The sequence below is a fragment of the Marmota monax genome, unplaced genomic scaffold (assembly GCF_021218885.2).
Source record: "Marmota monax isolate L192 unplaced genomic scaffold, Marmota_monax_Labrador192_F-V1.1 WCK01_AAM20220418_F8-fsc00054, whole genome shotgun sequence".
Taxonomy (NCBI): Eukaryota; Metazoa; Chordata; class Mammalia; order Rodentia; family Sciuridae; genus Marmota; species Marmota monax.
The window spans coordinates 2,292,053-2,308,528 of NW_026692145.1; the positions used below are offsets into that span (position 1 = coordinate 2,292,053).

The 16,476-nt window shown below is 41.3% G+C and overlaps 1 protein-coding gene and 1 non-coding gene across 5 annotated transcripts in view; both read left to right on the plus strand.

Annotated features, from left to right (window-relative positions):
* Positions 1-16,476, plus strand: part of Hs6st2 (heparan sulfate 6-O-sulfotransferase 2) — a 299,446-nt gene that overhangs the window by 166,260 nt on the left and 116,710 nt on the right. The window lies entirely within an intron of this gene.
* Trnaa-ugc (transfer RNA alanine (anticodon UGC)) lies at positions 13,459-13,532 on the plus strand. Its single transcript has one exon. It is a non-coding gene; the product is annotated as a tRNA-Ala (tRNA).

Sequence of the window (16,476 nt, forward strand, 5' to 3'; positions counted from 1 at the left end):
TTTGTGATAAGAATTCCACTTTACCCCCATGGTCTTCTTTCTCATAATCCAAAACTCTAATCTAGTGAGAAGAGCACCAGAAAAATTCCAGTAGAAGAAAATTCTATAAAATAACTATATTCCTCAAAATTGTCAGTCATCAAACATCAGGAAAGTCTGAGGAAAATGTAGCAATTCAGAGGAGCTCAAAGAGATGTAACAACTAGGTGGAATGTGGGATCCTTGAGTTGAAAAAGTGAAAACTAAGGAAATATGAATGAAGTATAGACTTTAGTTAAAATAACATATTGCTTGGAGCTCATTGGTTGTAACAAAGTTACCTTAATATTCTAAGGTGTTAATAATGGAGGGAGCTGGATGTTGGGGAGATGAGAACTTTCTGTACCATCTTCATGTGTTAATCATCTTTTCCTCAGTGTGATCAAAATTCCTGGCAAGAACAACTTAGAAGAGGGAAAGTTTATTTGGGGCTTGCCATTTCAGAGGTTCAGTTCATGGTGGGCCAACTGCATTGCTCAGGCCCAAGGTGAGGCAGAACATCGTGGTGGTTGGGGGGGGGGGCAGAGGAAAACAACTCAAAAGACATGTTGGCCAAGGAACAGATACAGAGGGTACAGGGAGCCAGGAATAAAATGTAATCCCCATGGGCACACCTCCAGTAAACTACTTTCTCCAGCATCCCACCTGCCTACAGTTATCACCCAGTAATCCATCTAAATTGTTAATTCATCAAATGGATTAATCCACTGATGAGGTTATAGCTCTCTTAAACTAATCACACGAGCTTTGGGGGAGACTCCTCATATCCAAACCATAACAACTTCACAAATTTTCTGTAAATCTAAAATTATTATAAAATGCAAAAAAAAATTTTAAAAAATACTTTGATGACTGAATGTTTTAGTGCCCCCTTAAATTTTACACCCAAGGTGAGTGCTTCACTTGCTTCACTCTAGTCCTGGCCCTACTATCCAATTGTAAAATGAATTCCTAGCCCTGGATTTCCTGGGAGAGAACTGTGCACACTGCCCTGTCAGCCTGCATGCTCTTTATTTGTATATAAATAAAACTAGAGTGCTACCTTCTCTTACAGTCTTCTCCTTAGAGTAAGTTGAATTACACTCCTTGACTTCTACAAGGAATAGTCTTAGGAAAAACTTAATGTGTACTTCCCAAAGTTGCAACTTTACAGCCCTGTATAGAGAAGACATTGGTTGAAATTCTGAGAGACACAGAAACAGAATATTGTCCAAGAAAATTCACCATGTTGTGCCCAGCTAGCCAGAGCTCCTCCCAAGACTCCTTATCTATACACAACTGAGCCCTTCTGGCAAAGAGCATTGGCCTCCTCTGTTGCCTCAGCCTGCTTCTCAGATTGACCTCTGGAAGCCTGGACCTTTGTCCCCAAAAGGGATAAGACCAAAGTGGATTTTGTCCTTCCTCTTGCTCTCTTTCCTTCTTTTACATCAATATGGATAAGAAAGGATAAGTATCCATTGAAGACATAATGTCACAGGTATAGACCTCTCTGTCATTCTCCCTTCCTCCTCCCATCCTATTCCTCTGGCTGGAGAAGCTACCAGCCTGTGGCAGAAAGCTGAGTAGAGACATTGCTTTCACTGAAGTCCCTCAGGTGAAGCTGTATCAATGAAAGCACGGTATTAAGCTGATTTGACTTTGGTGGAAACTGAGATCTGGGTGTAGGTGACTTGGACACTAACTCATAGAGTAGGCTGTCTCTGATGAGCATCTCTGTAAGAAGATCCTTCAAAGTCAGGCAGTTTGATTTCCATTGGAACAAGTGGCCGAATCCGGTGTCTGTCCTTTAGCAGTGCATATGTAAGCATTGGCTCTGGCTTCAGACAGGCTTGGATCCTAGCTTTTGGGGAATGAGTCCAAGAATGTCTTAACTGTGCAGCCTGGCCATGTCTCCTAGCCATCACAGAACCTCAGTATCATGATCTGTAAAATGGGGGTGCCAACAGAGTTGCTGTGAGATTAAAGGAACAAATGAGTCCAGCCCAGTGCCTGGCACAGAACAGCTCCTACTGGATGGCATCCTTCATCATCGAAACTCTGCAGCTGGGGACTGGGGTAAGAGTGCTTCCATTAGAGGATGATCTTGTATTGACTCTGATGTTGTAGGAGGCCTGTTGGCTTTGCAGGAGTATTTCCTTCCTGCTGGGTAATGTGTGAGAAATGGCTCAGAAACAACTTGCTTGTGTGAGAATCCTGGAAGAGACAACATGGAGAAGAATGGTTTTCCAAGGTGATATCTTACTAACTGACATTTCTTATCCTTTATTTTCAGGCCCACAGGAAGGAGCAGGGAGGGGGTTTCCAAAGGACAGCAGCTCTGGAAGCTCCTTCCTCCTTTCCACCATCTGCTCAGGATGCATGTTGAATTCTTTGAATTTGGAATGTGCAGTGACCCCTCTCTGGGCTTTGCACTCAGGTCCCTGGGAAGCCCAGGGTAGCCCTGAGAACGGGCAGCATTGTGCATCTGCCTTCCCAGGTGCAGTTTAGAGAATGTGCGGGTAGAGTTCTGTTTTAATAACTATCATAGCTCAAGAGGCCTTCTCTTTACTTTTTTTGATTGTGCAGCTAAAAACTAGATGACCTCATTGAAAACTGGGGGATAGAACAGGGAATAGAAGCAGCTGTTGCCACAGGAAACAAGGCTTCTCCCACCCCGTAGGGAACACACTGCAGCTTAGGGTTCTTTGGGGATGGGGGTGGATCCAGAATGGCAGCTGTCCTCTACCCAGATCTTTTCTCTGTGTACCCAGAAGTTGGGGCTGAGCTGTGGTTGACTAGACTGTGGATTAAGAAACCATGTAGAATGATGCCAAAATAAATTCTTGGCCCATGAAATCTCCATCTAGCTTGCTCCACAAAGATGCATATTTTGGTGATTTGCCTCCTTTCTCCTTTTGGATTAGGGTCTATGCCCTGGTTCCCATCCTGTGGTCAACCCATCATCTCTTCCACAGCCTTCTTGGACCTGGCTGCCATTCTGTCACATAGCTGAGCAGCAGAAGATTAGGCAGACTGGTGTTTGTGGCTTATATAATACTCCCTGCCTTCATTGAATTAAAATTTAAGAGAGATGTATTAAGGCTTCAAGCATCAAGGTGAATACTTAAGCCAAAGGCTTGATGTGTTAATTGTGCAATTTTAGGTACCAGCTGCAGGTGGGGGTGGAGATTTGGGGACAGGAATTTTCCTGGGTTCTTAATAAATCACAGTATTCTGATAACTTCTTTTTGTTCTGCAGGCAATGTTCTGCTTGTTTGGGGAACTATACATATATGTCCTTGTTATTGTAGCAGTTTCCATACCCTTGGCCCATCACACCACAGAAACCAAGTACTGGGGTCAAAGAAACCCTAAACAGATGTCTGCAGATAAAAACAAAGCTAGCAGCAGTACTGTACAACCCACATATTGTCATAGTTTTAAAAATAAATTGTGGCTTTTGGTTTTCTTGATCACTCCTTTACCCCATTTCCTGTTGGTATGGTCTCGACCAGGCACAGAGGCTTGAAGGATTTTCTTGGCTCTTTTTTTTTTCCTTGATTGGCATCTTTTGCTCTAAAAAAATGAAAGAAAGGAAAAAGCCCACCTCTTCTAGAAATTCAAGTCATTAAACCCTTATTTAGCACCTGCCAGGTTCATGGTCTTGTTTGACGGACTGGAATTGGAGGAAGGTTTTACAAGTACATATGCCCAAACTGGACTATGTCCAGTCTGGAGATAAGCCTCAGTGCCCACAGATTGTGGTGGAAGATTGGCTGGGAGGAGGTTGTTTGCTCCCGGTGTTTCACAGGAAACTTCAAGAAGGGAGCTGAAGAGTGTGGCCTCTGAAACCCCCATGCTGGTTAATTTGCTTTGTTTCTGAAACACACTGACCAGTATCCAAATAGGCCTTGCTCATGTTCAAGGCTGCATGTTGAAACTTCATTAGCTCTTTTCAAAGCCCTTTTCCTCTTGGTATAGAGGTTCCTCTTAACACTGTTCCTCTTAACACTGAAGGGTTTGTCAGCTGCTTCTGATAGAATCACTTCAAATTAAAATGCTTCATTCCAGGGGATATTTTATTTACAGCCAAGCAACTGTAACTAGTGGCATTCCCCCCACCAGGCTGTACTGACTATAGATCTTTGATACTGCTGAATGACTCTGCCAAGGATTCCAATTTGCTTTTATACAAGTGAATTGCCCGATTCAAAATAAATGCACCCAGGCTGCTTTTGCTTTCCCTGTCTTCCTCCTCACTCACTCTACCATTCCCCTTAAGCATGTGGCCCTCAGCTCCAGGATGTCGGTCATTCAGCCAGCTATCTGCCTAGCACAAATACATCAAGTTGGTCTACCTTAACGAACTAGAGGCTGAGCTTCAATTCAAACCATATGGTGAGTTCAGTTTAAGGGAATGTTTTTTTTTTTTTTTTCTTTACCAGTCTCATCTGGCTGGAATAGCTACCTTCCCAAGCCCCCAAACCAGTGTGTATGTGAGACCACATTTACTTTTTGCAGTCAGAATTTTATAGCTGGAAAGGATTGCTATATGAAGCCTGCATCCACTGCCACAATTTAGTTGATGTTCCCCAAATTTTTATTAGCCGAGTCCAGGATTAAGTGTTCCAATGTCATCTATACCCCCTGTCCTCAAGAGGCTCACAGTCTCTTCAGTAGTGACAGCAGGTCCCCACCTGGCTCTAATGTAATGTAGAAGTTGTCATAATAGCAGCTATTCCAAGCAGGGAAACTGTCATCAAAGGCATACACATAGTCACTGTAGGAGGGGGTAACCTAGCTGTAGAGATGGGAGGCTCCCATGGAGAGTGGATTTCTAGGGAATTAATGAAATAAAGAACACCTGGCTATAGGTGTGATCCATCCATTAGGACTTAACCTCATCCAGCTCAGCATTTGCAGATGGCCAAGTGTGTATAATTATGGGTGGCTCCTCTTTGGGCACCAGTGTTTAGTTTGTAATCACTTTCCCTTAAATGGTGATAGTAGTGGTGGCAGACAAGGACAGCAGCTTTGTGAGAGAGAGGAGTTGTACCTGAGAAGATTTATTTTGGTCCATTACGAATGGTCCTTTGCTGAGTGAGGCTTAACAAGAGGGAAACTCCTAACGAACTCCTGAGTATCACCAAAGTGTTCGGGGTTGGCTTGAAAAGCCAAAGAAGATGAAAAGAAAGAAAGAAATCAAAGGGTTCTTCAAAAGAAAAGAGGTAGACAGTAATGGCTATAGGATTTGGAATGTCTTTTCTCCTGATTGGCAGGTTGGAATTGCAGCTTAGCTATGTTAAAGGGTAGTTTCCCTCTAATGCTGTTATTGATACTAGATTCTCTGTTCCCACAGAGAGAGCTATGTTGGGGAAGAAAGAAAATATTTGATGTCTGATTCGCAGACATGCTGACTGGCCCGTGCATTGTAGCACAGAAGCAGCGGCTTTATTTTGAAAAAAATGTCAGCCTTTTTTCTTTTTCTAAATAAAAGAAAATAATGTAGGATTTTTGTCACTAATGGCATGCCTTTCCTGTACCTTCATTTTCCAAACCTTGTAAGCCTGCTGTTCTCTCACCATAGTGGGGAGGAGGATGTCAGCCTCCAATGTGGAGGGTGTGAGGCTTTGAGGGCCAGCATCCTCAGGTGGCCCTAGAATCTACAAAGAGATGACAGGTGACTCTCTGCTCATTGACTGGATTCTAGTTTTTGCCCCGTTCCTGTCTAACGTTGGGCAAGCAAAGGCTCTGAGAGTATGAGCACCTAAAAGGCTCTTGGAAAACACTGAGCCCAACTCCTTCCTGTACAAACTGGGAAACTGAGGCCCAAAGAGAGGAAGGGATTTTCTCATGGTCACATAGCCCTTGGAGACATAGCCATAATTACAACACTCCTAGCCTTTGCACCAACTACAAGCTGTGATCTTTCTCAGAAGGAGGCCCAAGCACAGATTATTTTCCTATAGAGACAGTGAAGTAAATATAGTTGCCAGTGGACCAAGGTAGGGAAAAGAGGGACAGGCCAACTTGTTGCTCCCCTCCCTCATGTAAACTGTCTTGTCTCCTTCTAGTCACATTTCCCTACCTACAAGCATCCCATCATATGCCTTGTTAGAGAATCAATGAACTTCCTCAATTGCAGAGGAGATTCAGATTGCTAAAGTCATGCTATAGACCTAAATCCCCCTTTGGAACAGGTTTTGTCTTCAAACCACCATGGAAAGGTATGTTTTAGACATCACCTCCTCCAGAGTATATCCCCTGATTTTCAAAACTGCGGGGCACAACTCCCCCTGGCCTCAGCCCTTGTAACAATCTGTGTCATTGTTTACACATCTTCTTCTGTCACAGTGGTCATGTAGCCCTTGGAGACATAGCTAAAATTGCAACTTTCATTATGAGAACAGGGGCCACATCATCTCTGCATCTCCAGTGCACAGCATAAAGATCTAGCCCAGAGTAGACAATAAATGTTTTTTTTTTTTTTTAATGGTTCAGGACTTAGATTCCCGTAGTAACAAAGTTGAACTTTTGTTTCCTCAGTGAATGAAAAACTGAACCACTCCAGGTAGAAAAATGAACAATCCAAATGAGCTTCTTGATACTCACTCTGTCAGCAAAGATCCTGGATGGCCCTTCTCTGTGACAATCCATCTGCCGTGGGCACACTAATACAACCCTATAGTTTGTTTCTCTTGGGTATCTGTGACTATAGGCTGTGAGAAATGGGGTGCAGTTTGCTCAATAGATTATCATTATGCCAAAAGTGCATTACTGATTCTGTTATGCTTTGCATGAACACTATGGGAAAGAAGCGGAGGTAGTGAAGCAGCTTGGCTGATGATGAGGAAGCCAGAGCTGCAGGTCAGAATATTTGTGTCCTTACCTAAATGTGGCTTGGTATCGGTTCTCTGGCCTGGGAGTGAACTCTATAAGTTTGCATTCAAAGGTGTCATTGTTCCTAACAGCCATATACCTGCAGGATCTCAGGTCATCAGAGGCAATATCTTTGGCTTAGACTCTTTTTCTACAGAAAAATGAGCAAAACATTTTTTTGTACTGTAGCCAATGCTGGACAGGTTGAGCATTCTTAATCCAAAAATCTGAAATGCTCCAAAATCCAAAACTTTTTGGGCATTGTCAAGTTGCCACAAGTGGAAAATTGTACATCGGACCCATGTGACAAGTTACAGTCAAAACACATAAATTGTTTTAAATATCACATAAAATTACCCTTAATCTATATGAATAAGGGATATATGAAGCAAATGAATTTTGTGCTTAGATTTGAGTGCATACCTGAGATATCTCATTATGTATGTGCAAATATTAAAAAAATCTGAAATCTGTTCCCAAGCACTCTGGATAACAAATACTCAACCTGTAGGAGAGACAGCTAATGATGAGTCACAGGAAACATAGCTTGCTTTCAAATTCATACTAATCTATATTCATCATTCTTAATGCTTCCTGTTTTAAAAACCTAAAATTTTACATAAGAAAAAAGAAAAACTGACATAAGAGTTAATAGGGAAAACAATTGATGCTCAGGCCCACCCAGACCAATTTCATCAGAATCTCACGAGTCAGGCCTGGATGTGTTTAAGAACTCTCCAGATGATTTTGTTTTAGGGGAAGGGGATTGAACTCAGGGGTGCTTTACCAATGAGCTACATCCTCAGCCCTTTTTATTTTAGATTTTGAAACAGAGTCTCACTAAGTTGCTGAGGCTGGCACCAAACTCGCAATCCTCCTGCCTCAGCCTCCTGAGTCGCTGGGATGACAGGCATGTGCCACCATGTCTGGCTTCTCCTGATGATTCTAAGGTGCAACTATAATTGAGAACTATTGCTCTAAGTAGAAGTTGGAAATGTGTTCACTCCTTATTCTCAGTTATTTTCTAAGGAACTCTAAAATAAAATCTTTTGATCCTTTACTCCAGTACTCAGGATTTTCCCCAACTCTGATGGTTGAGACACAACAGATTTTGAAAAAGATACTAATTCTATTCTTACCTGCAGTTTTTGCTTCAGTCTGAGCTGCAACTGAATAAACATCAAGCATGTGGATAAGGGTAAGAAGTATCTGGGGGAAGCAGTGCTTTCCCTGTTGTGCTTTAAAAGGCCCCCAGACACTAATGATTTTGTTTGACTCAATTGGTCAGTCAGCACATCTAGTTCTTCCTCACAAGTTACAGAATTTCACATATACTTTTTGAAAAAATTGTTTCAGAACTGCACTCTAAATAGTATAGCCAGAGCAGTTTTATAGCAAGTTTCAAGTCATTTTAATTAATTTGAAACTGTGAGTGTTTGATGCTTGTCCTCCATTCATTCATTTATTTGGTCTGAATTTATGCTCTACACATGGTGGAAGCATATCTTTGATTTTGGGGCTTTTGAGGTTTGGGGCTTACTGAGAGAGCTCTTGATGGGAGGGTGCTGTGTTTACATAACCCTGAAGCAGTCAATATATTCTGTACAGTCAGTCAATAGGGTGAAAAAACAATTTAACCAGTGGACTGATACATTATATGATTGACTGGGCCACTGCAGTTTCTCAAGAAAGCTGAACTATACCACTGTAACTTGGGAGGACAGGTAACCAACTAATGCCAAAGGATCTGCATAGCAATTGTTGGAGCCCATTTGGTTCAAGCCATTGGAACCAGATTTTGAGTAAAAATATTAAGTACACTAGAGCACCATGAGGATGCATGGATCTTTTCTCTCATCATATGGACATGGTTCAAATCTCTGGGGCAATGTAGTTCATTACCCACAAGTTTCCTTTAGAGAAAACAGAACAGTGTAACTCTGCAGTCAGACTCTGCAGCTTCTTAGCTGTGTGAACTTGAGTGAGTGACTTGTCCTTTCTGAGCCTCAGTTATTTCCTCTGGCCATAGGAATAAATATCTTATGTACTTCACATGGTTGTTAGGAAGGTACAGTGACATTAGGCATGAAAAATGCTTAGAAAATCCCTCAATACATATACATAGAAAGCATGTAATAAATGCTGACATTGATGATCCTTATTAAGAATAATGGGTACAGTGGATAGGACACATACTTTGGTATCAGATGGCCTGGGTTTGAATTCTGACTCTGCCATTTCCTGGCTGGATGGCTTGGACAAGTTTAAAATCTTTTAGTAGGTTCCACTTTGATCATGCTCTGTCATAGCTGAAGAATGAGATCATGTAGGAACTTTGCACCATTGCTTGGTTTGTAAGTGGTCAATAAATGATTGACCACTTTGTCTTATTACAATTATAAGTCATCACCATTTTCATGGTAGTTCCTAAAAATTGTCCTAGTTCTTCAATTACTCCCCCCAGTATGATATGTTTTCTTTACTACTTGTCATTCCAACCTTCTTCTTTTGATTGTACTTTGATTTGCCATTTACACCCACAGGGATTATGAGATGCAAAATAAACCCAGACCCATCCAGATCCATGCTCTGGAATATGTTCATTTCCTAACTCTCCCCTGAGCATCCTTCTGTTTGCTGATGTTGAGCTTTCTATAAATAAAAGCCCCCAAGGTCCCAATGTATGGACTGCTGTGAAATCAGGTCTCTACCTAATTGATATTCTAAGCTCAGTCTGCAGCTTGACCTTTATCCTTGTCAAACCTCACTTGACTTTTGACCACTGATCTCAGCTAGTCACCAGCTCTTTGTCTTCTGCTCCCCTGATTATTTTGGTTGCATTTTTATTAGGTGTTGTGTATTGCTATTTATTTGGGCAGTTTGAGGTCTTTTGAGACTTGCTGTGGTGCTACTCATGCCACCATCTTCTCTGTCACTCTTTGTGGTTTTGCAAATCCTGAATTGACATGTCTATTTCTCACTTAGACTTACAGAGAATCCTGACTGCATCTGGTGGCATTTACCTGGAATGTTACCATTGTGCCTAGATAGGATCCGATTGGGTTTACTTTATATTCCTCAATCCTTTAAATATTGGGGAATATAAGAAACATGTATGCTTTTAAATATTGACATAGTCTTCATAAAATTAGGAAAATTATGTAGTGACATGAAAAACCAGATGTCTGTGCATGACATATGGATTATTCACATACTTTTTTTATTAAATTGATGCATAAAAATAAGTGTCAAGTTCAAGTGAAAGATACACAAACAAAATCCATATTTGCACATTTGCACCTGTTGTAGAAATTTGGCCAATCAAATAAGGTTAGCTGAGGATACACAACAATGACTCATTCAAATTTGGGATAATCCTTGTTTGTCCTTTACAAAATGGATTCTGTAAAAGTCCATCCATGAAGTAGCCTGCCTAGGGGGAGTGCACAGGGGGTGTGCCCCCCTTCAAGGCCTTGGAGTCTGGAATACCTTTCTTGCTATGTAATTGATTCTCTCTGTGACTTTGGCAAAGCCACTGCCTATCTCTGGGTCTCAGTTTTCAGAGGGGGTTGCAATTGAATGTTCCTTCTGATTTGACCTTTGACTATTTGAGTAACATCAAGAGAAACAACTGAATAAAAGGGAACACTTTTGCTCAACCTTGAGCTTTTGTAAAGGGCCAAAACCATATTGTAGGCAAATGGCACATAGTTTGAAATAGCAGGATTCTTTTTTGGATTTTGTCCTGTGTTAGCTCCCATGGATGTTTATTCTCAGATCTGCCTAGTTCCACACTGGCTGACCACCAAGGCCATCTCATCTGAGGACTAGATGTGCAGATCCTTTGTCTCAAAACTGCTCTCTGAAGACTGGGCAAGCTTTTCTATAATGCTATGACCATTATCAGAGATAGTACTTACCAATGACTATGTAATGTCTGTCAGGCACCATGCTGTGTCTCTTGTGTACATTTTCTCTTTTAATCTTTATAAAATTCTATGGTGTATGTTTTATTATTATTTTCTTACAGGGAAGTATCTAAGGTAGAGAAGACCGATGACTCATGAAAGGTAACACACAGTTAATAAGTTGCAGCTCATAGCTGGGGGTAGCTCAGTGGTAAGCTCTGGGTTTAATCCACAGGACACACACACACACACACACACACACACAAAGATAGTTGTACATCCACAGTAGGATCCAGCACCGTGTGAGCCAAATCCTGGAGCCGTTTCTTTTCTTTTCTTTTACTTTTTTGGCAGTGATAGGGACCAAGGCCTTGCGTATGCTAGGCGAGCACTCTTCCATTTAGCCACATCTCATGCCCAAATCTCAGGGTCTTAATAACTAGTATATGTACTGCTCTTTTATCCCTGGGGGGTACAAGGACCTGGTAAAAGTAATAACAAATACAGTAGTATTTCTTGCATGCTGTGAGGTAGATATTGTTATTTAATATTCCACAGAGTAGGATTCCAAGGCTTAGAGAGGTGTGGTAGCTTACCCAATATCACACAGCTAATTCCAAGCTGAAATGAGCCAGACACTAATACCTTTAAACCTGACCTGCTTCTCCTATGCCATGTTGCCTTAAAGATTAGAACAAGTCTTTTTTTTTTTAATTTTTTTTTATTGGTTGTTCAAAACATTATAAAGCTCTTGACATATCATATTTCATACATTAGATTCAAGTTGGTTATGAACTCCCAATTTTACCCCAAATACAGCTTGCAGAATCACATCGGTTACACATCCACATTTTTACATAATGCCCTATTAGTAACTGTTGTATTCTGCTACCTTTCCTATCCTCTACCATCCCCCCTCCCCTCCCCTCCCATCTTCTCTCTCTACCCCATCTACTGTAATTCATTTCTCTCCTTGTTTATTTTCCCATTCCCCTCACAACCTCTTATATGTAATTTTGTATAACAATGAGGGTCTCCCTCCATTACCATGCAATTTCCCTTTTCTCTCCCTTTCCATCCCACCTCATGTCTCTGTTTAATGTTAATCTTTTCTTCCTGCTCTTCCTCCCTGCTCTGTTAGAACAAGTCTTAAAGGTGCCTATGAGTTTGCTTTCCATTCTCTGCTCCCAGGAACTTTGTCCCTGCTTTCCTGAACAGCTTTGGAAGCTCAGCTGGCCAGGTTTGGGCAATTCAGAGTCTTTAACAGTGCAGAAGCATGCACCCTGCTCTGACTGCCGGGAAGCGTATAGTACTTACTGAAAATTACACGCTCAAAGTAGGTAATTTTTGCCTTTTCAAGCACAAAGAAGTAGATCAAACGGTACCCAAAATAGAGCAGACAAAAAGTAGGAACAAAAAACTTGGAAGACATGGCTTCCTCCTCCCCTGATCTTCCTTAGCCCATGTCCATGAAGTCTCATCTTCTATGATGCATAATCCTTGCCTTTCATTTCCTTGCACACTAGCCATCCTTGCTCCTAGTGGTGTCTAAAGGATGCGTTTATTTAACTGTTAACCACCATGATGAGCCTGTTTGTTAGTTTCCACAGCGGCTTCCTCAGTTTCCCTACCCTTGGAAGTTATTAACTTTTAGCCTAACCAATGGAGGATTGCCATCCAGTGGTACATTTGAGGAACTGCATGGCTTACAAAAAAAAAAAAAAAGTCTTGAAAGTTTTCTTCCCTAGGCAAACCCCATCCATTGCACAGTCCCAGTTAAGGGATTAAGCATGCCCTTTCTTCTCTCTTTTCTTAGTCTTTTGTCAGCTTTGCTGCTCATTAGCTCTTATACAAGAAGCAAAGCAGGAGAAATAAACGCAGGGAAATACAAATCGCCACTGGATTTCAGTCCCACTCTCGCTTCATTCCCCCAACCCCCACCCTGCTATTGTGAGTGTTTTGCTGGGAGAGAAGCTCTAGGAGTTTCTGGTGGGGTGGGTTCATTCAGAGCACCCCCCTCATCTCCTTTGGTATTGATGGCTCAGAACTGATTACATCTGCAGAGCAGTGTGAATTGTAGATCCTAAAAGGGGCTAATACAAAGGACAATTCACAACGGATTAGGTACAAATAGCTAATAAACAAAAGGCAAAAAATCATCTTCGTAAATAATCAATGAACTGTAAATTAAAACTAACAATGGAAATTATTTTTAGGTATAAAATTGGCTGAGAAATGTTAAAATAAAAATTCCCAGGGTGGAAGAAGAGTTAGTGAAATAGATTTTTTTTTATATATTGTAGGTAGGTATGATAAATTACTCAGCCTTTCTAGAGAACATATTGGTAATGTGATTAAGAGAATTAACAATATTTGTATTCTTTAACCCTATGGCTTTGGTGCTAGAAACTTCCCCTAAAGAAATAATCAGACACAAATATTGGTGCATACAGATCTTTACTAAAACATTGCTCATAATAGAATAAACTACAAGACTCTGAATATCTAAAAAGAATTACCTAATGTACAATCATAGACTAAAATATCACTCAGCTGCTTATCCAAAATCATAATATTAGGGAATATTTAAGAATTTAAGGTATAGGAAAATGGATATGATATAATAGTTTTTAAAAAATCCTTTTAGGGGGCTGGTGGTATAGCTCAGTTGGCAGAGTGCTTGCCTTGCATGCACAAGGCCCTGGGTTCAATCCCCAGCACCACACACACACACACACTCACACAAATCATTTTAGGGTACAAAACTAATCATGTCCCCACTTAGTAAAAATATCTCAATTTGTAAAAATAAATAAATAGAAGGAAGACCAGTAGAGCAGAGGAAGAGGAACAGGAGGAAAGAAGAGGGGAAGGAAACAGGAAGTACTAGGGACCGAAATGGAACAAATTATATTCCATATATACATGCATGACTGTGAAAATGAACCCCAATATCATGTATACCTTTAATGCACTGATAAAAACATTTTGGAATTCTCAATTTTGATCAAAGAATAAGATGGTTGGAAAAATGACTAAATGTAATACACCATGTAAATAGTGATTGTTTCTATGTTAAGGGATTATTGGTGATTTTGCTTTTCTTCTTTATACTTTTACATATTCTCCAACTTTCTATAATGCATATTTTTAAGTTTTATTTTTAATTATGGTTTTTTTGGTGTGTGTGTGTATTTGTGTGATGCTAGGGATGGAACCCAGGGCCTTGCACATATTAGGCAAGTGCTCTGCCACTGAGCTACATACATCTCCAGCTCTTAGTTTTATAATCAGAAAAAATACTGATAGAAATAAAAAATGAATTTATGGTAATGATTGTTCAACTCAAACACAAGATCACACTGAGAAAATTATTCAAAGCCTGTACATTCCAGACTCGTGCAGTTTAAGCTTAAAAGGACTTTGAAGTGCATCTAGTGGCAACCCCACCAGTGCCACCAAAGTCCCCAGTGACTTTCCAACACACATGTTCAAGCAGCTTCTCCTTATATGTTGTGCTTAAGGAACTCACTGACTCTTGAGACTGCTTTTTCGAAACATACCCATAATGATGAGCCTACCCCTTGTCCACCTTTAGTGATTTATAAGTTCATGAAGCTTGTAAAGGCATCTTTTTCTTCCATAACCCTGGGAGGGAATGTTACATTAATCTGCATATTCCAGATATTCCAGACCAGGATCCTGAATTGCAGTGATTCCCAATGGTAAAGTGACTTTGTGTGTGTGTGTGTGTGTGTGTGTGTGTGTGTGTGTGAGAGAGAGAGAGAGAGAGAGAGAGAGAGAGAGAGAGAGAGAGAGAGAGAGAGAGAGAGAGATTGAGATTCTGTGGATTAAACTCAGGGCTTCATATCTACTAGGCAAGTGCTCTACCATTGAGCTATATCCCAAACCCTTTTAAATTTTTGTTTTTGAGTTGGGGTATCATAAGTTGCTGAGCCTGGCCTTGAACTCATGATCCTCCTATCTCAGCCTCCTGAGTAGCTGGGATTATTGGTGTGTGCCACTATACCAAGTGATAAAGTGACGTTTTGTTTAGGTGACTCAGTAACAGACAGGATTGCAATTTAAGTTCTTCCAGTCCGAGGCTTGTTCTGTATTTCTACAGTATCCAGAGTCAGTTTCCTACACATATATCCTGTAATTGAGCTTATGTTGGCCTTGCTATAGTTTCAACTCTTCCCCATAGAACCTCATATGTATTATTTTTTGTCTCTGGAAAATGTGCTTGAATGTGGCACTACATGCTAGCTAAGGCCCAGAGTAGATCTGACAAACAAGGGAAGATCTTAGGTGGAGAATGAGGAAGTGATGAATCCTCCTGGCTGCAAATCCTGGTAGTCTCCACCCAGGAACCTGCAACCATATTTATGAAACGTTGTTTTCATAAACTGCTGGTTGTTCAATAGGGCATAAAATAGCCAGTATAAGATAGTTATTTGCTCCACAAAATCGTTTTTGCAACACAGCTTCAATGTCATAGCAGTTACTGCATTTCGTTTAGTTTCCTAAGAGGTGTGACACAGTAGATTAACTGTTAATATCAAAATGCAGAGGTTCCCTTATAACTGTCAGCAATCTTGTTCCATTCTTTTCCCACAGCTCTGCATCATGCCTTTGGAAAGCATTTGTATACTTCCCATGCAAGGTCTAGTTTCAAACCCATTTGAATTTGTCAACATCAGGAGAAAGCAACAGGCAGGGAGACAACTGTCTTTGACCTCGGGAGGGTATCTGTGAGTTAGACAAAGTGGATTATCTTTGTACACGAGATCTGATTCCCATCCCATCCCAAGGCTATTAGGAAGGGCAAGGAAGAGACACAGTAGAGTTATCACCCTAGCTGAAGAAGCAAGCAAAACATACTGGAATGTAGAACATAACAGAAAAGACAATATAGATGATTGCTCAGAGGGCAGTGAGAGTTCCAAGAGGGAAGTCACTCACTGAGGGCTGCCAGTTCAGGTCAGGACTAGGTGAGAACTTTGCTCTGGCCTAGATGCAAGGATTGGTGGAGAACAGAGCCAGCTCAGTGGGTTTGAGAATAGCATAGGCACTGGCCATGGGAGCCAACATGGTGAGGTCCTGATCAACCCTGCTGGCCTCTTGCCTGGAGCAGAGACGCCTACTTCCAGGAACTGGATCTTGGAACTCTGCAGGAGGCTCCAGCATGCCTAATGTGTAGGCTGCTGCAGCTGGCACTTCCCTGCCCTAGGTTTGGGGCCTTCACACTTACCCTAGGGGAGCAAGCTCTATCCAGAGAAATGCCCAACAGCTGTGCTTACGCCTTCCGCTGGTTTGAGTGTTTTCCCAGAATTGACCTGAGGGATTTACAGAAATGAGTCAGAGAAACAATTGGTTGATTCTATTAGAAAGTTTGTCAAACTAGTATTTAGGTTGAATTTATTACAGCAAATGGGCTTCCGGGCAGGGACTGGTGCCATAGTTCCAGACCATCTCTCCCTACCATGTTGTTAAAGGGAGAGGAGCTGGAGATAAAGGTTTTAAAAATGGAAGCCAATAAAGTCGTGTGTGTGTGTGTGTGTGTGTATGTATGTGTGTGTGTGTGTGTGTGTGTGTTTGCTACCACCCAATTCCTAAATGTTGTCTCACTCCAGTTAATCCGAACCCTATCCACTAAGTTCTCATACAT